The sequence below is a fragment of the Epinephelus lanceolatus genome, chromosome 23, assembly GCF_041903045.1.
Source record: "Epinephelus lanceolatus isolate andai-2023 chromosome 23, ASM4190304v1, whole genome shotgun sequence".
Lineage (NCBI taxonomy): Eukaryota > Metazoa > Chordata > Actinopteri > Perciformes > Serranidae > Epinephelus > Epinephelus lanceolatus.
In genome coordinates this window covers 28859743-28885404 of record NC_135756.1, presented here as the reverse complement: position 1 = coordinate 28885404, position 25662 = coordinate 28859743, and the positions used below count along the sequence as shown (strand labels likewise).

At 40.9% G+C, this 25662-nt stretch overlaps 1 protein-coding gene across 1 annotated transcript in view; it reads left to right on the top strand.

The window, feature by feature from the left end:
• The first annotated feature begins 4652 nt into the window (after nt 1–4652).
• Nucleotides 4653–25662, top strand: part of nav3 (neuron navigator 3) — a 544714-nt gene continuing 523704 nt past the window's right edge. Inside the window, exon 1 of the mRNA XM_033615269.2 lies at nt 4653–4900. The gene's annotated coding sequence lies outside the window, so the exon portion shown is untranslated. The remainder of the gene's footprint in view (nt 4901–25662) is intronic.

Below are 25662 nucleotides of genomic sequence, written 5' to 3'. Positions count from 1 at the left end.
TCAGAACGAGACTCTCCTGATTGAACTTAACAGTGTGAGTGCAGGGTAGGCTACTTAAACAAATACCACTGTACTCCTGGTGATAATGCCTATTCAACCAAGTGTTAACATTAAAAAATGGTCCCAGGACTGAGGACAGATGTGTTTGTTTCAGAGAGAGAGCCAGAGAGAGAGAAACTGCTAGAGAGAAGGCAAGAGAAAGTGGAAGGTGGACTATTGCACGCAATGTTTCTGTAAGTTGTTAATACACTGCTTTGTCACTTTTTGACCAGCCCACCTGAACATGTGATATTTTCTCATAAGCTTACCCAAACCCGCCCTGTGGGTTTTGTGTTGACCTGTGCATCACTACTTCTCCTAATAACAAGCTAACAGATAGATTTGTAACATCTTTTAGTGACTGTTTAGTGACTGAATTGACAAAATCTGCCCCCCCCCCCCCAGCCAGGAATCATTAGTGACCACTTGTTTTGTCCCTCTCTAGTGATGTCAGGGAAACAGAGATTGGAAGAGGCTAGAGCAGGTCAGGTGGAGGAGAGAGAAATGTGGAAGTGTTTGTGTTTGTTGAAGTGTGTATGTGTGTGTGTGTGTGTGTGTGTGTGTGTGTGTGTGTGTGTGTGTGTGTGACCTCAGGTGTAGATCTGGAAAAATCCAATCTTGTTCAAAACCACAATCCCACGTCTTTGTATGTATCGAGGTGGTTTCTATGGAAACCACAAGCACTCAAAAAAGATGAGTGAAAGCTTTTTCAAACAGCTTTTTTGAATTGTAAAGTGAAGTTGAAAACAACGCTGTCCTGTGAATCAACATGTGTCTCTGTTTGTTTTTACAAAGGGACATGTGGTTGGACTATGACTGATGTTAAATGGATGTTGGTGCATCAGTGGTAGGGTTATACCCCATGAACATCCAAAATTCTTTTAAATGATAATCATAAACCTTCTATCAAAACAAAACCCTACTGAAATCTGAAGATTTAATTGCATGAATACTTTTCAGCAAAGTGAGTCCTGCAGTTATTTATTTAATACATTTTGATTTTCAAATGAGAATTTCCCATTTTGATGTCAAATGAAAGGCCATATGTTCTTGCTCCTCTGATTCTCCAGGCAGAACCTTTGAACTGACCTCATTCACTGTTAGGACAACATCTAATGCCAGGGTCAATTTGATGTAGAATACTGAGAACAGATGACATTGTGCTGTTAAGTAACCAAAATCAAACGTCTTCCAGTCGTCTCATGTGGATGTCATCTTGACATAGACTAATGACATAACTTGTAAGGTATGGAGAACAAAGAGCAAAAACCCAACATCTGCAAAATGTCATAATGTTGACATTCACACAAAGTGAAATTCTAACATTGTCAGACATTTAAAATATCGTCGACCCAATTTAAAGTCTCTTAGACTAAGACTCCTGTGTTTTTCTAACGTCATATTGATGTCAGGTGCAAGCTGGGCCCTGTAAGGCTGGCCTGGTCAGGATAGCCTGCGGCAAGTGGATCTACTGCTACTGTAGCAGTTAGTGCAGGAGCTAACAAGCCAGCGGAGACAACAGATAATATCACAGCCATTTTGCATTATTACCACCAACAATACCAACAGGAGGAAACCTGGCTACCTAATCTTCTTACCAAAGGCAGATCCATCACAGCAAAGCCAGTCCTTGGGCCTGTGCAGGTAAGTCTTCTTGCTAGTAAGACCTCCTGTACTTTTAGCAGTGGACGTCCTTTGTGGAATCCTTGCAGGTAAGTCTTCTCCTGTCAGTTCACAATATCAAGTAAAACGATGATATGTCAATGTTGTGTTCACATCAAATCAGTTATTCTAGGTTTAAGGTAACATCACACACACAGAGCCACATCCTCTACTCTTGATCGATAAAAACCCCTTAACTGAGCCCTTCAACACTGAACAACCAGCCTAAGCAGAACTATACTTCATACTTCATTGTCTTAACCCCTTTCTCCAGATACAGGTGTAGCAAGTGTAACAAGATACATGGGATTACTTTTATCAGTAAACATGAACGATACAAACAAGACTGAAGTATTCCTCACTGATATGCATATCTATAACCATTAAGAATCACAGAAATGATAAGTGTTTGGTTGCCACTCCATTTAGTTCCTAGGAAAGCATGGTAAGAATGGGTATGCCAAAACATATCAAGAGGAGGAAAAGAAGGATGAATGGGTAAGTTTGAACAAAGGAAACTAGTGCTGCACTCAAGAACATGGATTAAATCAATAAATTAACTGAACTGAACAGTACCTGTCTGTGTTTTGTTTTAGCCAGGAAATGTTGATAGTAAAATTATATCTTATGTTGCAAACAAAGGCATGGCCATGCAAAGAATGAAGAGAAATGGTGTGTTCTTATCCACTTTGTCAAAACTAGTGATTTAAACAGGAAATGTGTTTTGAAAGAAACATGCCAGTCTAAGTGTTTTCAGTTAACATAATGAGAAGGTGTTGGTGGTAAACATTTGTTTACTGACAGTGTGTTGATAATTTACAACATCCATTCTTGCAAAAAAATATCTGCTTGTAGCAACTAAAGCATAATGGGATTTTTAATGGTTATTTTTAGGCACTAACAGCACTTGGTTATGGTTTGGGAAAGATCGTGTTCCTGGTTTAATACTGCAAAAGTCAAAGCACAAGACAGGATGTGTTTATTTATTTATTTATTTATTTTACATTTAAACAAAATCACCAGTCTAGTCTCAACAAACAAATGTTTCACTAATGTTGTACTTTATTAAGTCAATTTTGTAGATTTGTAGGGACGATGGACTGTACAGTCTGATACTTTGACATCTTCATAGGTGTAGATTTCCAGGAGGAGGCATATTTTAACATAACACAGAAACATGAAAGTAGTAGAGGACTTTAATTTTGACAAAATTAGAGACATTCACACCATAATTGATGAGGAAAAACTTACCAGAACGTGGGACATTAAACCACTTGAGAATATTGTTACTCAACCACTGAAAAGTAAGTGCTTCATACTACACAAGACATACATCACTTTCTATCAACAACCATGTAGAGCATGTTGAAATACATGTTTTTTAGATTTTGCCAACCATATGCAAAGTGTTTATTTAGTATTTAAAAAAAAAATCAAACCACCATAAATTTGTCATTTAAAAAAAATGGCATATGCTTGCTGTTTAATGAAATGCATATCTTTACTTGATTAATTGGGTAACTAGAGCTATTACTGCAAGATCTCAAGCTGAGGTGGATGACACATGAAATAATACTTATACTGCATCAACTGCAGCCTATCATAGTGGTGACTTAACGTGATGGTATGTACCATATGACACTGTCGAGATACTTGTATCTATTACTTAGTATTTTCATGTTATCCCTTTGTTGTCCTGCTCAACTGTTTGGTTGAACACATTGTAAGTCGCTTTGTCTTAATGAAATCTGTGTTGTTGAACTTTAACCTGATTGAGCTATCTCTACCATTGGGATTAGGTATGTTATGCTAAAAAAAATTATGCTGTTTGGCATGTCGGAGCCCATGCACCTACCAATGTGTGCTCACCTTTATATTCTAACTAAATCAAGACCAAGACATTCAGGAGGTTTTCACCAGGAGCTGAATTATCGGCGGAAGTCTTTTCCTCTCCAAATTAAATGGACCTGGTGATTTTAAACTGACAAAAACACCAAATTAAGCATTTTCATGTTACAAAAAAGAAGAAGAAACAGCAAAGGTGATGTTCTTGTTGCAGTGGGGCTTCTAACTATGGTGGCTGATGCAAAAACAAGAATGTCTCTGTCTCAAGCCAGTGTCAAGTTTGTCCATTCTAGGCTATTGTAGACACATGGCAGTGCAACATGGTGGTCTCTGGAGTTGGGAACCCTCTCCCTATGTAAATATAAATGGCTCATTCTAAGCTAAAAAAATATGATTCTTATTTTCTGGTGGTGATACACTAAGAAAATATACTCATTCCATTTCTGTCAATATATCCCCCTAAATCCTACACGTTGGACCTTTAAGTCCAGTTGGATTTTGATTAAATAGTTATACATTGTGGTTATTGGTACTTTTACTGAGCAAATCATCTGAATACTTCTTTGATTAGAGTTGATATAACATTTTAGGTTGTAGATATCACATCACTGAGTTTAACACTTGCACAATGCACTTCTCAATACAAAAATTAATATGCTTATAGTACTTTTTTTGTTTTTTACATTATATTCATTTGACAGAGTCCATCCAAAGCAATTTGAAATAAGTGCACTCAAACCACGTGATGAGCATTTTCACATAAATGCAGTCATGGATATTCTTTACCCTGGATTCTCGCTGTGCATGCCAAAAAAATCAGAGTAATGTGTTTTGCATTACTAATGGTATTTTGGGAAGAAGTTTGGGACCCTCTTGAATCACCTCCAGGACTCTTCTGCTGATTGTGACAACAGTGTTATTTTCCTCTTTTAATCCCACGAATCTTTTTGCAGGGCAGGACACCTCTGAGACCGTCTCCATCCTGTTCCCAGACGCCACAACACGGAGCACCCTCCTCACAGGTAGCCACTACGAGGGATTTGATGTGCGACACCGCCACCTGGTGTCCGGCCGAGCAGCTGCACTCCCCCGCTGAGCGCTCAGACGGGCTTGGCGCTCGGAGGTCTGCAGGCTGCTGCCGCTTTCTCTCAAGCCTGAAGAGAGCTTCTCCTCCCGCGGATCCCCGCGCTGACAGTCGTCCTCTCCGCACTCCAGGAACATCCTTAAGGAGAGCTAAAACTGCTTTTTCCGACGCTGCACCTCCTTTAAAAAGCCACCTTGGTTTGCTTGTGTGAATAAAGAGCTGCGGTGAGGAGAGAGAGAGAGCCTCCCTTCTTCAGCCGCTAGATATCAGGTAAGACAATTTACCATCAATTTGCGATGAGAGATGTGCGATTTTGCCACTTGGTGTTTTGTTGCGGTGTTATAAAGCGCTTAGAGAGGCTCGTGGGAATGAACAAAAGGGAATGCACAACATGGATTGTTCCAGATAGACTGCACCTGCTCTAAATGAGTGTATCTGGTTGTTGGTTGTAAATATACAAACCACTTCTGCAAGGTGCTGTCAGATCAACAAGGCAGCTTAGTGATGCACGGGAAAGTGATAAATAGGGTATATCTGAAGCTGTGCTTGAACGCATCTTCACATATTGTTGTCAGTAAGTCATGCAGTTGTGAGTGAAAACGCAGACTAACTGGGACTCACAGAAGGAGATAATCATAAGGCAAAGTCAAAAGCCTAATTTTCATATTTGATCAATTTGGTACTGCTTACTGTGATGCATAACCAACTAGGGTTAAAACTAGTCAACATTAAAAGAGCTAAAACTTACTGTTATGATGCATAGAAGTAAAGGTGGTGCAGTTTGCCCTCCAGAAGGCTCCATACCTGGTGGTCTCCTTTTTTGTGTTCACCTCTCTTGATAATGACAAACTTTATGTGAAGCTGTATGTTCAGCTCTATCCATCACACTGCCCTCTGCTCCCTTTATAACATCTTGAAGATGCCTCAGGGCTGAGGATGCACCTAAAGGTTTTACCATTTCTGTTATTGAAATATTACCTTGGGGGGAACCGTTGTCTGAGGTCTGTTTTTATGAGACACAGATGTGGATTAGGGCTCATCCTAATCTATTTAGTATCACTCACAGCCTGCTCTCACAAATGGCTGGAACATTTTTAATAATGGATGGCTGAATAGATTCACTGGCTTGCAGCATCGATTTTTGTCTGTATGAGGCTGTAAAGAGTCGTCTGATAAGAAACCAATGCAACCAAACGTCATGAAACCAAAAAATCCATAGCAGTCATATTGTAAATTCTAAAATGGATTGCACATGAATAGTATAGCCAACCCAAATCTCTATGGGGATATGCCACAGAAAAGAAAAATCAGAACTGTAAACTCTTGGAAACTTATAGTGATTTTTAATCTTGCTTGAAAAAGATTATATCCAATTTTTCCCAAAGAAGCTGTAGCTCCTGTCATGTTCCCCTCTTTGTATTTGTTCCAGAGAATAATAACGACTTCTTTATTGCCCTAATTGAATTACACGCCCAAGTCAGGCGCACCAATTATTTCCTTGATTGTGTAACAAGTGAGATGCTGCGGCATCTGGTGTCCCATCCCACAGGACCGGTGTGAGGCCAGAGCTGGCTGTGGGCCCACTGATAGTGTTAACCCTCTCATTCATTCAACCAGAAGCTGCAGAATTGAGAGGGCTCAGGATCTCATCCCCAGGGAATACTAATGACCTTACCAGAGAGATTTGTCTAAGCCTCACTCACCATCAACCCAGTAGGCAGGCGTGATGGCGTGCCAGCCCTCTGTAGTCATGTCGGGGGTAGATATAGTCTGGTCGGGTGAATGAAGCTGCCTAAGTAAGCACTTTGATTAGCCCAAGAGAAGTCATTAACTGTGGTGAATGCTGCTCTGAAGACCAGCAGGTAGGCTGCGTGGTTGCCAAGTCAGGCTTACTTATCAGTGCTTTTAGCAGGACTGCAGTGTTAGGGTCCAGTGTGTTTGGACTTTGCCAGTTTCAGATGATGATTCAAGTATTTTCTGCTTATGAGCATATTTCTCCACTCCTTTTACCGTTTCACATTTTCTTTCAACACTGGATTTAAAATTTGGGGAGGGTAGTAGGGGAGGGTATATGCAGGCATACAGGGGTATACCCACCTCTTTTTCTGGGTACAGTATACCCATCAATTAGCCAAAAAGCAATTGGAATATAGGAGAGTTATACCCACTTCCTCCTTGGTAATCTACCCCTCTACCCAATGGTACAATCCCTCCCCAACTAACACTACACCATTGTTTTTGCTGATTACTTATAGAACAACTGATTAATTGATGTTTAACCGATGATAATTAAAGTTAAAAAAAGGCATTCAAAGAGCCTTGGAGCTTTTGTAGTCCAAAATCAGGAACCAAAGGATTTTTAAAATATTTAAAATTACAACTAACAAGTAAGAGAGTGCTGCTGGGCAGACATTTATTTGTAGGACAGCAACAGTCATGACATGTAGAAGCTTCAAAATTTACACATTGGGTAATTACTGATATATTTTATGTTGTAGAACAAAACGTGAAAGTTTCTTAGGCGTTTGTTAACCACAGGCCTTATAGAGTGCTCCACGAATGACATTTTTCTGTAGGCTGACGCAGAAGTTAGCACCTCCCTGGTTCCCTTGTCTAAAAGCTTATGGGATTTTTCCATTGGATTTTGGAATATTGCAGAAAATAAGCTGTGCGGCAGACAACTGTTTGTGATACTTGCATGTTTTCTTCAGCAAGATAATCTTCCCATTGAACATCAATTTATGATTTTTGAAGCCTAAATGCAATCACCAGAAGTGAAAAGCTAATGTTAGGCTATAAATGAACTACACAATTGTCACATGACTTAAAGGGATAGTGCACCCAAAAATGAAAATTCAGCCATTATCTACTCACCCATATGCCGAGGGAGGCTCAGGTGAAGTTTTAGAGTCCTCACATCCCTTGCGGAGATCCAAGGGGAGAGTGGGTAGCAACAAAACTCCACCTAATGGAGGCTGACGGCGCCCTGATTCAAACGTCCAAAAACACATAATTGAAACCACAAAATATCTCCATACTGCTTGTCCGTAGTGATCCAAGTGTCCTGAAGCCGCGACATAAAAAGTTGTTTGGAAAAACGTCATTTGAACTCTGCTTTTAGCCTCACTGTAGCCTGCAGCTCTAATTGCCTCTCTGTGCAGCGTGCCCACGTGTGCGCGCGAGACCAGCGAAAGCACGTGAACACACATGAAGGCGGTGCCCATGTCTCACGGTCTCGCGCAAGTGCGCACACGTGGGCGCGTCGCACAGAGACCAGAGAAACATTGCCACTGCAACAAGGATGTAAAGCTGTGTCGGCATGATGTCTTGTTAGCAACTACCCTTTTTAAGACACAAAAAAGCTTCAAAATTTACCAGTGTATTTGACCCAGGGTATTTACTGATGTATTTTATGTAGTAGAACAAAACATGAAAGTCTTATTTCAGGCATCTAACTGAAAACCCATTCAAAAAAACACTGACTTCGAGACAAGGGAACCTCTGCTAAAATGCGACCATTTCTGGATTTTAGGACTCATTCTTGCACTACTCTGTTCAAATTAATTCAAATTCAAGCTACTTTGTCTAATCAAACTGTTGCAATGACTTTATTTAATTTTCACTGCCACAACTATCTAACTGATGTGACAAGTGAACATTACCGTTAGCTTTTATCTTTGTGATTATCCATGTAGCTCAGCTTGCTAGTTTCCGAACAAAACAAGCAACAATAGCATTAGCCTAGCTTACTGTTAGAGAACAGGGCATTCGGATTGCCTCTGCTGCACAGAACACACATTAATAGGCCTACACTGAATTTCAGTGTCAAACAAGTCTCTATTGATTGTAGATTCAATTTTCCATCACATTCGAGCAGTTTGAATTTTAACTAAAAAGTGCTCTTTTCTAAGCTAAAAACATTTGAATGAATTTTGTTTTGGTCTGTGATCAGACTTAAATCCTGGCCTTTAAAAAAAAATTTACATTTGAAAAAACACTAACTCTTTGTATTGGGTTTATACAATAAAAGCCACCACATGTGGTTAAAACACTTTATTTGCTCTGGTTTCTGTCTTGACTTTGCCTCGACCCTGTTTGAAAGTGGTTTTTGCTTTGAACCCCTGTGGAGTGGCTTGTTGAATTGACAGTCTTTTTTTTCTATGGCTGTGGCATTTCGGTTTTGATCTGACATTTTTTGTCTGTCTTCTTTTGTTTTATGATGATTAAACTTTCAGCAAGTAGTGCTGGGTATTGAACCTCAACTGTTTTTTGGTACCGACTGAAATGTGTTTGTGGGTCAGAGTATGGAAAGTTGGCAATAAATGTCTGGTCAGGTTGGAAAGACTTTTTTATTTATGCAGAGATCTTGTAAATAGTTTGTCTTTGACAGGTTTTAACATTTTAGAACTTTGTGAAATGAAAAAAAATCTTTGGTAGAAAAACATGTTCGTAAGTTATTGGAAAACTGATCAAAACTCAGGTATCATACTGGTGTTAGTATCTAAAAGATTCATTGAATATATTCTCTGGTGCAAAGGAAGTGATGCAACTAATTTGTAGCAGTAGATGGTAGATAGATGAGAGTAGCTGGGTACTTAGCATGAGCTCTGAGGTGATAAGATATGGTGCAGGTATGTGTCGGAGTCTTACAGTTCATAGAGGTTGATTGCGAGCAGTTGACTGTGTTGCACGATTCCACTAGTGAACCCTGAGGGACTTGACCCGCATCTCCAGCTTTGGTCCCTCAATTTAGCTCTCCATTATCACCGTTGCTTCCATCGTCTGCTTCTTCCAGTCTTCTGCACTGCTTTGATCATACTCGTTCAATCTCTAGTCCTGTCGCTCACCCTTTGCTTCCTCTTCCTCATTTAATCTATCTTCTCTATTCTTTCTAACACCTTCTTTCTCCTCTCCCATCTCCTCCAATCTCTCATTTCCTTTCCTTCCTTCTCTTTCATGTCACAGCTTTCATTTTACAACTTCTTTCCGTGCCCTTGGGTCATGTCTGTGTTGGATCACAAGGGTAGCGTTTCACTGAGATCAATGACGGCTGAAGATATTTCATTTAAAGTGTCGGATTGAATTAGGGCAAACCTCCGCAGACGAGGGTTTAACGGCCTTGATAGAGAACAGCGACATGCTCTCCCATCAGTATTGATTAGCTCCATTGTCATTTTCGGAGTGAGTCTCGTCTGATTAATCGGGCTCTAAGTAGTACCTGGAGGGACGCCATCTGATGCTCTCATGGATTCATAATTAGTTTATCTCAAAACTGACTAATCAATAGCTGAAAATTCTTCTGCCATGTCATGGAATGTTGCAGGGAATCTGGGCTAACCAATGAAAGTCTGCTCTGTTTGCAAACTACTTTCGGATGCTCAAAGAATTGACTGAAAGCATTTTTGACACCAGCAAAGAGTCAGAATTAAAGGCTGTTACAAAAAGGAAGATAAAAGACAAAAGCTTTGTGTAATCAAAGCGCAGAGAGAGCGCAGGACACAGACGACTGTGTCTTCTGTTTTTGGAGCGGGGAGAGGCTTGCTCGTGTCTCCACACAGAGAGAATAGGGAATAATGAGAGACACAAAGAGAGGGTAGGAGGGGGATTATTTGTCACCAGTGAGCGCTCATGGCAGAGAGCTTCATGACACTGATGGCCTGTGAAGCTGCTCTTTGAGGATGCTGAATGAACTTTCATGACAGATAGCGCACAGTGCCCCTGAGCAGCCGGGAGCTGTGGATAAATTCTCCAGTACAATGAGAGATTGTAAGGTTGGTGTGGAAAATTAAGATTTAGAGTCCTTGAAATTATAGGGTGCTCAGGTGACTTCACAGCGGAGGGGAAGAGGTAAGGAAAAACCAGGTGGCTGAGTCAAATTTAACTTCGTAAGCACAGGTTTGACAGTGCCCTAGCTATTTCTCGTCAACTTTGTCTATTATATTAACATTTCTAAAATGACGTAGTATATGAGATGACTTCATCATAGGGTGGTGGAGAAGATGGTGGAAGCATGAGACCAAGGTGAGATGGCTACCAAGTCACAGGCCACTGTTGGAGACCAAAAAATAATAAGACTGGTTATTTTTTAGCGACACATCAGCAGCATACCTAGCACCATTATGCCACCGCACTGGGTATTTTACGCCAAAACATGATCTTTTCCTGTTAAGTACTAAGGTCTAAGGTAATGGTGAAAGGGATATGTTGAGATAGACTTAATTTTACTCAGTGACATGGCGTAACTTTTCCAAGACTGCATAGATGCTAGAAGGGCCTCAAACTGAGGTTAATATCCAATCTGCTTGTTTGGTGAAATTAACCTTTCGAACAGCTGCTTGTTGACACTGGACATGATCCCCCTTTCCCCGCCACGGCCTCTATGGGCCAGTGTCTCTTTTAACCTTTACTGGTCCAGAGAACCAACAGAGTGTGCATTTTCTTTGCCAGCAACATCCCACTTCAGATTCACACAATCCCACACATTGACAGTCTGCTGAAAATGGAGCTGTTGAGTGCAAACATGTTCTCTGACTGTCGGTCAGCTCAGCGAGAGGAGCTGTGGGGGAAGGCAGTTCCTTCTTTATTTGTGTAGCTACATTTTCTCAGGCGATATAGGGATTTAAACTGCCAGTATTAAATGATGTTGTCCACCCCATGGTGCTCTTGTTTTAATTCCCTTAGAGACTGTTCGTTATTTATGAGGGTTGGAAAGAGGTGGTGCAAAATGGGGGAGGAGTGTCAAATAATTTATTAAGCACTGGGGAGAAACTTGTGTTTTTTATTTTGGCTTAGGGGAGGGACATGGCAATCTCAGTGGTTGCACTTTGTATTCATTTCAAAAGCCTTCCAAACTCAGAATCCCACTGGTTTGAAAGGCATGTTACACTTCTGTCAGGAAACATAACCAAATATAAGCTTTAAATACTAATATTTGATCAAAATCACTTTATTATACATGTCTCATTTAAAATGATGCCAAAAGTAAATCATTTGCACGAAACCTGATCCTTTAAAAGCATTAAATTTTGTGCTCCTGCGTGTATGGCAGTGGTATGGTAGTGAAAAACCAAGGCTTCTTTGAATCCAGATTTTTGTTTTCAACTTTAACTTTCAAACACCAAAGGGTAAGTTTTGGCCACTGCTGCCACTATTGTGTACCATTTATTTGGAAAAAAAAGTCATCATGCATACTATGCATGTTAATGCTGGCCATGGTGTTTGCCTGTTGCCTTGCCTCCAATCCTTACATTTTGTGTAAATTAAAAAACAAAACAAAAAAACAATATGGTTATTTATGGAGAAGGGAGGGTCATGCATTTTCCCCCCAGTCACCCATGAAGGCGAGCCACCCCCTCCTCTCATAAATAGTATAGTCCCTTTAAAACCAAGAAAAGTGGGGTTGGTCCTCTGTGGCTGACAGGCTCAGCAGTAACTTTTGGATTTAGCTATGTTTAAGTTTAAAGTGTCATTGTGTCAATTAAATGCTCTAAATGCTTCCATCATTCTCTGGCAAACTGGTTTCATCCAAACCAGCTGAGCCCTCACTGAATCTGATGTTAACACATTACTGCTGTTAAGGAGAGCTGACTACAGGCGCGTTCTGTTCCCTCTGATTGGCAGGGGCTGACAAGTGGGGCTTTACTTTGATGCCCAAAACGCCAGAGACATGGCAGGAACAAGCTACAGCTGAACGGCTACAAGAAAAGAAAATATGAAAATAGACTTTGAGCTGCATAGGAAGAGATAACAGAGCCTGCATCTACTGCCTCTTATGTGTAGTAAGTGTATCAGTGAACTAAATGGACCTTTTTTAGCCCTGACTCATGCTAATGTGTTAATAGGAGACATCACCGCTGTGCACCACACAAATGGTGTGAATCTGCATTTTAATGTCATTTGCCACAAGATTGATAAGCCATCAGTTTGAAAGTGGCAGGCTGAGAGCAGAGCAAGGAGAAATATCCTTGCTTGGTTCTTATTTACATCAGGCTCATTCATCTCCACACTCATTTCAAGCTGAGTTTGACATTGAAATGGGAGTGTATTAAACACAGGAGAAAGGAGACTTTGGTTGTGTCGCACTTTTTTTTTTTGCTCCCTCTCAGGAGCGAATCAGACATGATGAATGGCATGGCGGTTTAATGATCTTGTAGCGGAAAGGCAAGTGCTGAAGCAGGCACATTACACGCTAACTGCAGGGAGATGAAGATAGACTTTTGCCAGAAGCCTGCAGCATTCACATGAAAAGCCTCCACCTCAATTAAAGGAATGATCTGTGGAGTAAAGGGGATAAGGGAGAAGTTATGAGATCCCATCTACACCCACATACAAAACAACCCAAACCCTCCCTCATGATTACGTCTCCTTTTATTATTGTACCAGCAGCAGAATCTGGCACGTTCACTGCGACTCCCTTAGGATTTGTCACTCTTACCACATATACATCCACACACCTATTCTAAGAAATTAAGGTGGCTAATTTACATTATACAGGGCTCCTTTTGTTTCTGCAAGCCCCACATCTTCAACATGAAGCACTGTGCTGTTCTCTCTTGGCACAACTACTCCACATCACAGGCTCTGATCACATCTCATCCGGGAGTTTCAGTCCCAATTAGAATTACATCTCCATTCGGATCTACAACTTGGTGGCGATCAAAGCCCCATGAACACATTTCATTAACCCAGTTGCCTCCTCCTGCTGTCTGTCTTTCTCAGTATGAGAAGGTAGCAAAGCCTGAAGACTTGCACTGATCCGCTCTCAGTACGTCTGTCTGTTGCACAATGCAACATATCATTATGAAAGTATTTAATCCCCTCCGTGCCCCTGAGGAGTTCTCTGAGCTCAGGCTTCGGGATTGTGTTTGGTATTGTTTGTACGTGAAAGTTTGTATATGAAATTAATGTTTGGATTCATTTCTGCTTCGGCAACTAGCTGTGTGTGTGTGTGTGTGTGTGTGATTGTACTTGCATAACCAGCAGTGGTGTTTGTGTGCATGCGTGTCTTGGAGAAGAAGCCCCAGCCAGGGAATGTTGCTGACACAAAGGGAAGGCAATCGCTTTCTCTCCTCGTACAATAATCAGCATGGCATCAATCGTACCATCAAAGCGGTGGTGGGTTAGTGCTTGGGGTTAGCCGCGGGTTAGGGGGCTCGGATGAATCATGAGGTTTTTGAGGGGTTATGTGAGTTCACTTTAGGTTAGCAACGCCACATGTTAATGCTTCAATGTACTTTTCAAAGCGCAAGCTGTGGTGTAGGTGCCAGAGGATGCAAACCTCTCATTCTGTATTCAAGAACTGAACAGCTCGAGGCTACATGGAAAATCACTGATCTCAGTGCACGTTATGTAGTCTCACTGCTGTATGTTAACACACACACTATCACTGTGTAATATTGTATATTCTACAATGGCAGTAAAGAGGGCTACATTTTTTCTTAGTGCAGAATAAATGAAGGTAGATGAAATGTAGACTGTCACCCATGGGACAAAGATTGATGGGAAAATGGCCTTATTTTTAGTGAGGCACTCTATGAACAGGCTGCATTATGCACAGTCAGTAACATTAGACACAGTGAACACTTTCCAATTTGTCAAAGGAAAGATGAGTTTTGTTTATGGCCAAGTACGCCACAGTTTTCCGCTGTGTTTTATAGTGGAGGAGTGCCACCTCACCTGACATAAAGAAATATACCTGAAATATAAGATGACACTCACTGAGCTTGAGGAACAAGCAGCAGCACTGCATCACAGTGCAAAGACCATGTATTTAGTAAGTGAGGCAATTGGTCAAAGTCACAGTGAAACAGAGGTTACATTGTCTCCTATAATATGACATATTTCAGAGTGAAACAGAGCATGACTTATAGGTTTAGTTGCAAGAAGGATTTAAATCGGATCCATCATATTTGATTGAATTGCTGAACTGTAGGCCTGGAGGAGGACTGCCTCCACCTACATCCCCTCCCTAACTGTTAAATCTAGAGCTGGAGAACTAAAAGAAGAAATAAATAACTTAGATCTCAAGCATGTTCTTTGGAAATTTAAGAGAAGTGTCTGACATTCAAACAAACCTTGTATCCATGATATCCCTGATGGCTGCAACCCATCAGCTAACACCTTTGCATGTGGGGTTTTATATGGTGGGATTTTCAACTCAGGGGCCCAAATCATATTTGATTTGACGAACTGATGTGAGTGAGTTCAAGTTAGGCAATCAAAAAATATTTTAATGTTTTACAGACAGAGGAAAGAGGGGGATTTTGGAAATTCTCAAATATGTTTTTTTAATATAACTTTTTGTATTGAAATGAAATGTGTCAGGATTTGTCTGATTCAGCTCAGGAGGTGTTCGATTGACTGATCATGTTTTATGTGCACTTTGATATCAGAGCAACATGTTGCAAAGTCTGGAAAAAATCCATTCAAATTTCATCCAAATTCGAAGTATCTGTCTTTTAAGTTTTTGTACATTCTTGAAATTGGGTTTGATTTGGCCGTGGTTATCCCTGAGATTTATTACGCAATAAATTCCAAACCAATCATAAATCATCAGTCAGTTGTCTCATCCCGCCACCCAGTGGCAGCGCAACAAAACCTTTCTGCTTCGGCTAAATCTGCCTCTTTGAGTCTGAGCCAACAAACAGCTTTCTAGTCTGATGTTTAGAAAATACAGATCGTAAACTGGCTGAACCGCTCGGCTGCGACCCAGTGGAGGCTCTGCCTCCGGCGGGCTCCCAGCAGCACTCGAATCAGGTTGACCAGCTCCAGAGCCCAGACAATCCAAGCCTTTGCAGCTTGTGGAGCTGCAGGAAGAGGAGGTTTGTGAGCGGCTGGTCTGCCCCCCCGGGCCCGGTGCTGGTGTCGGCTCGCGGGGAGGGGACGTAATGTGCACCCTTCCTCACCCCTAATCCCAACCCCAAGCAGTTAGCTTTGTCATGCATAAACATATCCCCAATCGTGGAGGTGATGCTGCGGGAAACAACACAATTTTAGCCAGAGGGGAACATTATTCAAGGTGGGCAAATACTTCTACACAACGCCAGAGAGACGGCCGGCTGGCACCGGTCTCTCCCGCTTTGAGGGTCGGTGTGTGTGTCAGAGTAAAGACATATTTAATCTATTAAAACTCAATGTGTTTGAATGAAAAAGGCTATTATCAGAAAAACGGAGCAGATTTATGTTTTCAATGAAAACGTATCTCAGTGAAAAAAGGCAAAGCGCTAGCCTCCCGTTGTCATTCATCTCAGCTAACATTGCATGTAAAAGTTATGCTAACTATTCTACGAAGTAACATTAATATGAATCACAAAACATTTTGAAACTTACCATTCAGTGACCACCTGAAAGGAATCATTTTCAGCTTCTGCTTCGTCCTGTGAATCATCAAAGGGCTCAAACATGTACGGCTGGATTAAATTTGTGGCAGCCATTGCTGAGCCAGGGAGATGTCAATCAAAACGAGGGAGCTGTCAATCAGAGCGTTATCTGCCCACTCTGTCCTGGCAAGTGGTCTAAACAGCAAAATGAGCTGTTTTTAAACCGGGTTTTCTAATAGTTATTAATGGTTATTTTCACTCAGACTTTTGTGGATGATTAATGAGACACTCGACTTTGATATAATATATGCATTTTTACTATTTCAAGCTGTGTTTCCAAAGGCTTTAAGACGAGTGAAAACTAGACTTTTGCACCTCCTCTTGGCTTTGTTTTCACATTCAAAAAAAAAAAAATCAGTTAATGATAGGAGACTTCGGCTAATCGCATGTCATTTCTGGTAGAGGGTGTTCCTGCTGGCTGTTCTACAAATGCAGATTAGTGTGCATGTCACTTCAGATGGTGGAATCCTGATTCAGTGTTAGAGAATCTTGCACACTACAAAGTCTACACAGCAGAGTAACACAAAACTGGAAGATGGATTTTACAAAAAAAGGTCTGACAATAAACAAAACACGTGTCAATATCAGCAAAGTGTTTCAGATGGCGAGAAAATGTTGCTAATGGTTTAGCTTTCTGCTTCAAGTTCATGCTTACGTAGCAAACATTAGTGAGAGCCTCAAATCATAGTGTATCCTCCGCCTCACTCTCCGCCGCTACTGACCATCTTGCTGAGAGAAGAGCAAGCATTAGCTCTAAAGACGGACCCCCAGTCAGTGGCCACAGCAACCTGAATCCAGCCAACACAAACCCCAGCTCCGGGGAACCGGACAGCCCTGACTCTCTGCCAGGGGTCAGCTAACAGGATAGACAGTCCACAGCGGCGGGGAGCATGACGGAGGGACTGCAGGGAGCTAGCTAGCTAATTCTTGTCTCATTTGTGGTCTGATAAACTGAGAGAATGAGGCACGGAGAAGCTGAATGAATGTGCTGGGAGTAACAGTACAACAAAATAAAATTAAATACATGATTGTGTGGGAAACACTGGGTTACTGTATGAAACGCGTGTATATGCATGTGGTCGTTTGGTGTGAGGGATTTAGGTCAGAGAGGTGAGAGCTTCAGGAGGAGGGGGTATATTCAATTTTTGCTGTTTGTTTCTTAGATTTCTGCCGACCCCAGCTTTAACTAATTGTGCCCGAAACAGCTACAAAGTCAAGCAATTTGGCTAAATCGATACACAGACAAACTCATCATAATAACTCTATTCACACACATAAACAGGGATATGTTTCAGCGCCATTGGTTTTGGAACAATTTATACTGCTGTGTCTATCAAAATCTATATATAACCATCCACTTGGGTAATGTGGCTGTATTTGCTCAAAAGATGTGAAAATGGCACAAATACAGCATTGCTGAGGCCCAAGGGCAGCAACTCATGCATACAGAATGAACTCTAGTTTGTTTATCATTTCCCTCTCATTTCACTGGTGTTGCTGCTAATGTCCTCTGGGTCTAGATGACACTGCAAACCCTATAATCATCGTCAGATGCACACACACATACATTTGGCACACATACCACACAGCAAAGCATCTCTTCCAATTACTGATTCAGCATCAATTATTTTCCCAGACACCGTGCTCGTCAGAAGATACCCATGGCAATTAGGCTCCCTAGCTTTGTTAGAGAATGAATTGACAGGATGTGTATGCGTCACTTTGGATACAAGATGGGCAGATACTCACTGGCTGATGGGGTTTGAGGTTATGATTGAATTGCCATGAACTTCCTGTCATAGCATCATAGTCTGGTGGTCAGTCATAAATCTGTGTGTACTAAGTTAAGAAGTCAGTGCAAATAATTCTGTTTGATTCCTGGGATGTTGGACTGTATGCTTACATTGGTTGTCAAGGACAGTGGTTACCAGAAATCCCTGGCTGACAATATACTATATGTGTTGTTGATGACTCCAACTTATTTGCTGTAGCACAGATGTCTGCTTAGTCACATTTTCAAAATAACCAATGAATCATTAAACACACTAATGAAATCCGTTTGATATTCTCCCATGACATTTCTTTTATAAGAATGAACATGGCATGAGCTAATGAGCACACCTCCTTGAATGCACCAGCCCATGGGACATTGACTAACTACATGAGTCAGCATTAGTATTGTCATATCATGATGTGACAAAGAGTGGGATACCATAAACAATGGAATAAGAGAACATTTCATACGCAGCCTTTAAGCAATTCTACATAGTAGGCTTTGAGACTTTCTTTTGAACTATTTTAAAATTCAGATGACAAAAATGGCAACACTCATTCACAGACATATCTGACCTACACCAACATGGCTCATCTCACTGTAGTCTGTTTACATTTGTTCATGACTTACGTCATGTTTTGCTGCTGAGATTGGTTGTAGGACTATCTGATTGCATCCTGAGGCATTTTGAACTATGCTCGTTGATATCGTGTTTTGGAATTTGAAAATGAGCTGAGAGGCTCCAGACTAACTTGCATTTGCAGTTTGGTCTGGTGATATCAGGCGAGAACCGACAAGCTGTGGTGTCACAAATGTCCAACTTTGTGGCTCTTATAGAATTTTTTATTTAAAACAAGGTGCACTACAGATGTGTCCACAAACTTTCAAAGTTTTTGGTTGTAAATCTGAGGAGATATTTGTATTGTATGCTTCCAGTTTCGTCACCAGACAGGTTTTTCGCCTATCCCATAAATCTACAGTGAGATTTACTTGTAAGAAGTGAATTGCATTGGAACTTTTCAAAAACTTCAAAAAAATGTTTTTTTTTGGAGTGATGTTAGTGAAAGTGCTTTTTGAAAACTAGAGCTTAAACTTGGCCTCGGAAGTGAAAGCCAAACTCTAGCTATTTAGTTTTAAAGTAATAAAAGCACTAACCTCGCCTACATCAGTAGCCTTACTTTGCTCTGCTTCCTTTTCAAAACCTTTGGATTGATTCCTGTATCATAATTGCCTCTAACAATAGATAATGAAGCAATTACGAGCTGTTTGGTTTCTTAACACAGCCTGTAAACCACCATATAAGACCACACATTAACTGGAGGGGGTAATGCAGAGGAAGTCTCTGCCAAGTGGGCAGATGCCAGCACTTAACAATCTGGTCTGCTGATATGCGTCTTTGGTCAGGGAGTTAATAAACAATGGAACAGACCTCCAGCAGTGATAAAGTCCTTCCTCACCCACTAATTTACTCTCTCTATCTTTCCTTTATTTATGTCCCATTTTTCAGGACACTGACGTGGTTAGACGTATCTGGTGAACTGGTTAAAAATATAAGGCAGAGTTGGGTGATATGACTGTATATTCTGCGAAGAACAAGATGGCCAACTCTTTGAAAGAAGACCCACTCTGTATGTAGATGTAAACAACTCAGTCTAAGGTAACAAAAACACAACAATTCTTATTTTCAGGTGATTATAAACTAATGGAAATGAAGTTATAAATATAATGTACCATTTCTGCCAATAGTAGCTGTAAATCCTACACACTGGACCTTTAACCGAATTAACAGAAAAGTTCCTGTATCATGACATACCTATAACATGATCGAAAATTACATACACCATAATAGACAATTTTGGCTACATCTGCCATCCCTCATCATCTAGGGTTGGACCGATGGGTGATGCCATCATTACTGATGGCTGACAGTCATCAACTGCTGACTCACCCTCCTGCCACACCAACACCAGGGCGCAGGTTTGTGGTAATGGACCTGCATTTGTATAGCGCCTTTCTAGTCATCCGATCACTCAAAGCGCATTTTACGCTACGAGTCACATTCACCCATTCACACATTCACACACCGATGGAACAGCCATCAGGAGCAATTTGGGGTTTAGTATCTTGCTCAAGGATACGTCGACATGCAGACTGGAGGAGCCGGGAATCTTTCGATTGGTGGACGACCCGCTCTACCTCTGAGCCACAGCTGCTTGCGGTGGCGCTCCCGGCATTTATTGTGTGCTGAAAAAGCAACAGCTGTGATTTATGTACTAGATGAACTGTTGGCTGCCAGATGGGTGAAGTGGTACCTTTTTTAGCCAGCAAATTAGTCACCTCCATCGTAAAGATTTGCCACTGGGCTAACTACTGTTTTATTTTAATATACTGGGGTTACAAGTAAGTTATTAATACTTGGGCCTTTCCTTTTTGTCTCTCAAACACACACACACACACACACACACACACACCCTGGAGAGCGCTGCAGCATGCTGTCCTAATTGTCTCTGTCCTTGTCTAAGTCCTCAGTCCTGTCAATTGTGCCACCATAATGCATAAAGTTGGCAGTTCGGGGTCGGGCCCGGTTGAGGTGGTTGATTAACGCATATATTTGCGCTCGTCCCCCAACAAAAATGTCATCATCCATCCAGATGTTTCACAGTGGATATTGTCATATGCCAATTCAGTAGACCTAGCTTAACCCCAGTGCTATCCCCTGCTGATGGGATGGAAACGAAGGTATGACTTGTTTAGCTTCTGGAGCATCAGTGTGTAAAACATGAAATGACAGATGTTGAATTTGGGGTGTCGGCAGGGTCAATCAATCTAAAATACTGGTGATGTGATGGCCTCTGGAAATCCACATTGATGATAAGTCAAGTAATGGATTAGCTGATCTAGAGAAAGTTAATCTGACAGTTTCGATTACTGATTAATTTTTGACATTAATCAATGATTTACATTTGACATTTTCTCCTGTTGCATCCATCTGAATACATGTTTCTGCTGAATCTGTGACATGGATCACCACAGACTCTTCTGTGTTATCTTGAGGTTTGAAATGGGTGCTTTTACTGTATATGCTTCAAAAACCCAAACTAAACAAATCTAAACTACTGACTCCTGTTCTGCGCTCTTTCAGTCTGTGTTTCTTTCTCTCTGTCTCTGGGTTTTTTTCTTTCAGTGCATGACCAAACACACTTGCACGGATGGTTGAAGTTATTGAATGCACAGATCAATCCATTGCCTCGGCAAGCACTGGTTAGACACGGTGGCTGGAACCTAATATTAGATATTTTACTGATGACATTTTATGCACACAAACTCGGAGGAATGTGACTGACAATCAGGTGACTACCGAATCATCTGAAGCTGTGAGTCATGTGGACCGTGTAAACATAAAAATGTAAATGTAACATGGAAAGCTCTTCTTGCTGCTGGTTGCTGATGTCATTAGCTGCTCTTGCCCCCGCAGGCCTCTGTGGTTCTGTCTTTAGTGGTTTTTGGAAATCACTCACATGCCTCTTAGTTCTGTCTTTTTTTTTAATACTGTTGAGGCTGGGTGGTTGAGTGAGACGCTTTCCATTACAGTATTCTGTCACCACACAGCAATTTTTGATGCCAGGCAGATATTTTCCCCTTGCTATAACACACGCGAGGATGAACCAGTAAAAACCAAGAAAATGCCAACAAAGACGCAAAAGTAGAATACTGGGGTGGTGGCGTCATGCTTTCTTCTTTAGAATTCTTCATCTATACATTTCAGTTTATATGTCTTCTTACATACTATTATGGGCTGTAAGTAGAAGGAAACAAGTCGCCATTACTGTGTTGGCGTCTCACTTGTAAACCAATGTAGTAAACTGTAGTGTATGTACAGGAGTTCACTTGACATTCACTACACTTCACTACTAAAGGAGGAGCAGTTTTGCAAAGAAATTGGTGCAGGACATCCTGTGCAGTAGAGCCTGTTACAGTTTGAAATATCATTGAAAGCAGACAAACTAAAGGTGGCTGTTTTTTCTAAGCTTTGGTTTTATCAGCTACACTGAAAAATGTGCAAGCCTCAGACCCATAAAATTAATATATATATTTATCTGTTAAACTGTCATGTTCTTCTTGCACAGGGCCTGAAATTCATTATTGAAAATGTTGGGAATTACACCTTAAATGGTTCACATGGGGAGGATTTAGACACTTTGGGGGGTTTAACCACACTTCCTACATCCTAATATTACCCCAGCTCGCATTTTGTCGCTTTCCTCAGGATTATCTTAACTATATACACTGCTGTAATTTGTTGCCTTTTTCTCCTCCTCTCTAGTGGTCATCTCTTTGAGCTGCATCAATGTCCTTAGCAGTGGTGGAATGTGACTAAGTACATTAACTTAAGTGCTGTACTTAAGTACAATTTTTAGGTACTTGTACTTCACTTATTTCAATTTTTTTGCTACTTTATACTTCTGCTCTGGAGGCCGATATTGTGCTTTTTTTTTTACAGTGCAGTACTCCTCCTATTGCTGCATGGTCTGTAGCTGTCTATACCAAAGAGTAGTGTGAAATTCAAGAGCACTCACTCTGCAGCAAAATCTGGCGACCAAAACATCCCCAGAAGTACCCTACACAGCACACTGGCTAGCAAAACAAATAAACAAACAAAATGAGTGCTCAAATTGAAGCAACCTCAGTCAACTGAGGGGTCTCCAACTGATGATTAAAATCTCTGACTTTTTTTTCTAGTGTGAACGTTGACTGCATGGTATTTAGGGCTGAGCATCATTCAAAAAAAATATAATACCAGTACCATGTCATTTGGTACCTTTTTTTATCTACTTCATTCAATACCCATCATGTGATTGAGTGCATTCAGTTGCGTAGAACACCACCAGATGTCACAGGCATATAGTATAGCCATACTTCTCACATCCCAGTCACACATTACATTTAGCTGAAGAGCACTTTTTGGCTGCAAACAAAACCATACAAGTTTTTTTCCTTGAGCTGGGTCCAAAAATGATCAAATGCAGGCATCCTTTGAGTGGAGAAGTTTCAATACTACTCAGTACTGGGTTATTTTAGTTGATATAAGGTATTGAGTACCATTACCCTACCATTATTAGCCATCACAGTAAATGCGTGCAGGAATTTCCTGTCTTACAAGTGCTAGATTTGTGTGAATCTATGAAATTATGCTTAATACCTGCAATCCCACACTGAAATTCAGGCCCTGTTGCAGTGTGAGTGGCATGCGGTCAAAGGATTGATCAGGGACCACTAGATCATTATAAAATGATCTAGTACAGAATACACGCTTCAGAGTTATATTAAATTATGATTTCCCCTGATAACAATGCAAGACATAACAGATTGCAAGTTGATGATTTGGAATTCCTGGTGGGTTTAGTTTGCAACTCTTCATTCTGCTGTCCAAAAGAGAACAGACATAATTTAAGAGTTTTGGTTATTTATGGATTTAGGATTAAGAGTCTCACAACTGGTTGTTTGATACTGTATCTATTGGGCATCTTGATGGGTTTCTGTCAACATGAAGAACTGCACCAGAACATGAATGAAGAAAACGACGGTTTATATTTGGATTAATTTTCCTCCATACATACCAACAAAGACGCGGCAGCCTCAAAAACCAGTATGTAACCTTTACCTACAGCCTGGGGATATACAGTTAATGAGTTGTACCATCTTTGGAAAGTATTTTTTTGTGTTCCATAATCTTTTTACAACTACCTCTCCTCGTAGAACTATCACACCGTACGTGGATCATTCTTTAGGAAACCCCTTCATTTTGAAATGGAGGGTCGCTAATTATCCTGGAAAACTGCATCTGCAGTAACCATGTAATTGCAGTGTTTATGCAGTTTACCACTGCCAGGCTTGGCCAGAGGTGTAGAATATCTGACCCAACATTTGCCTCCTCTTCATGAATCATCATCACATGGAAATGTGGTGTACTTCCTAATCTCTAATATTCCAGTCTTTCAATTCAATGCCTGATATTCTGCTCTTACCTTCAGCTCTCCTGGATTTCTACCCTCTATCCCTCTACTCACTCTCTTTCACTCTCTTACTTGCATTCAGCCTCCAACCGACCTGGATATTCTATTCATTAGTATTGATTTGTGTGTGCACCCAGGAGCTCAGGTTATTTTGGAACAAGTTGGGGGAACAGTGTGGCAGGTGAAGCTTGCAGGTCAAGCTTCTGCTCCTAAACACGCTGTAAAGATTTTGATCAGTGACCCTGCAGAGCTTGTTAAAGAACATCACTTGTTCTTTTAACCTCGTATTGAACACAGTGGCAGAACAACAGGGTGCTGGCACTTTTTTGATGCATAATGTATTAAAGTCAGAGCTGCTGTCACTAAGGTTAGCAGCAGCCTTCATGTCCATCCTCCATGTACTTTTAAATTTTTCATTAATGGCATTTAATTGATGCACTTATCTGGATAGAAGGTGAGCTGGTGGGGGTTCAGTTAATTAGTAAGGTTGCTCATGGATACAGGCTTTGGCGGCACTTCTGTGACCTTTGATTTGTAAGATGGTGTCTGTACCCTTTATGATGTCCTGATGCTCATCCAGTGGGGGATTATCTTCCACTCAATGAGTCATTTCTTGAAATTAAACATAATTGCAAACAATGAGAGTATTCCTCAGTAGAAATCTCAATAAATAATAGGATGGCAAAACCTAGGGTTGGGTTCCAGCAGTCACTGTCATTATGGATCATTCTTTTGGGTTTCTGTCATTGTATAGACTAAGCAATTAATCAGTCAACAAAACAAGAGATTAATTGATACATTTTAATTTTGGAGGATTCTGAATTAATGGGTGGATTTTAGATTGGACTCAGATTCAGTAAAATACTATTGAACTCTAGCCTGACAATCAGCAGACTGACCTGCCATTTAGTTTCTCTCTTTATATTGGCCAGGTTCTTATTCAGTAGTGGCTAACATATCAAATGCTCCAACGTCAATTTTAGCTCACACAAAAGCTGCGTTAGCAGTTGCCAAGAGCAGGTAATTTAAGGCCTCATCCAAATGGAAATGGGTATTTTTATGCGTTTTGGCCTTTATCCATATGAATCTGCATTTTAAGTTTCTAAAAATTAACCTTTTGTAAAACTCCATTCAGGGTGAAGATTAGTAGAAAATTCGTTATCAATGTTGTTGTTTTCAAAACGGAGTTTTTGGCTTGCTATGGCAGTGTGTGTGTTACCTTTGTGAGGTGTCGCAAATGAGGGGATATTTCATATCAGACATGGCAGAAAAAATGTACAGTTACAATTCCGCTGTACTGAGGAACAGAGGCATCAGAATGCTCTATGAAGATTACAGGTTTCAGCTTGCTTTCTAGTAATAGCTGTTTTCAGGCTTTTTTTCTTCTTTGTGTGGATTATGGTTAGGATTGTATGGTTATATTGCTGCCTGTTGCTTTGGGATGCTCTTGACAGATCCGTCAAGTCAACTTGTTTGAAGCACTTTGGGTTGTGTTAGGGTATGAAATGTGCTATATCAGTATATTTGCCTTGCCTTTCCTTGACAGTGCTTCAACTGTGTTTTTGCGTTTTCATTTGGATGGAGACTTTTTTGGAACAGTGTGTGTGTGGACGGGGACTTTTGTGAGAACAAAGTAGGAAAAAATCCTTTTTACAAGGATGCCCATGTCTGTATGGACTAGGCCTCAAAGGTATACTATACAGCAATTGTTGGTGAGCGTTCGTAAACAATACATTCAAACTCAGCCCCTCCTCCCTACACTGCTTCTCAGTACACTGCAAGTTACTGTACGATTTTTGGAGTTGCATTTGTTGTAATGGAAAGACTGACTGCTGGTACATACCTGTCCAAAAGAAAACAGGTCAG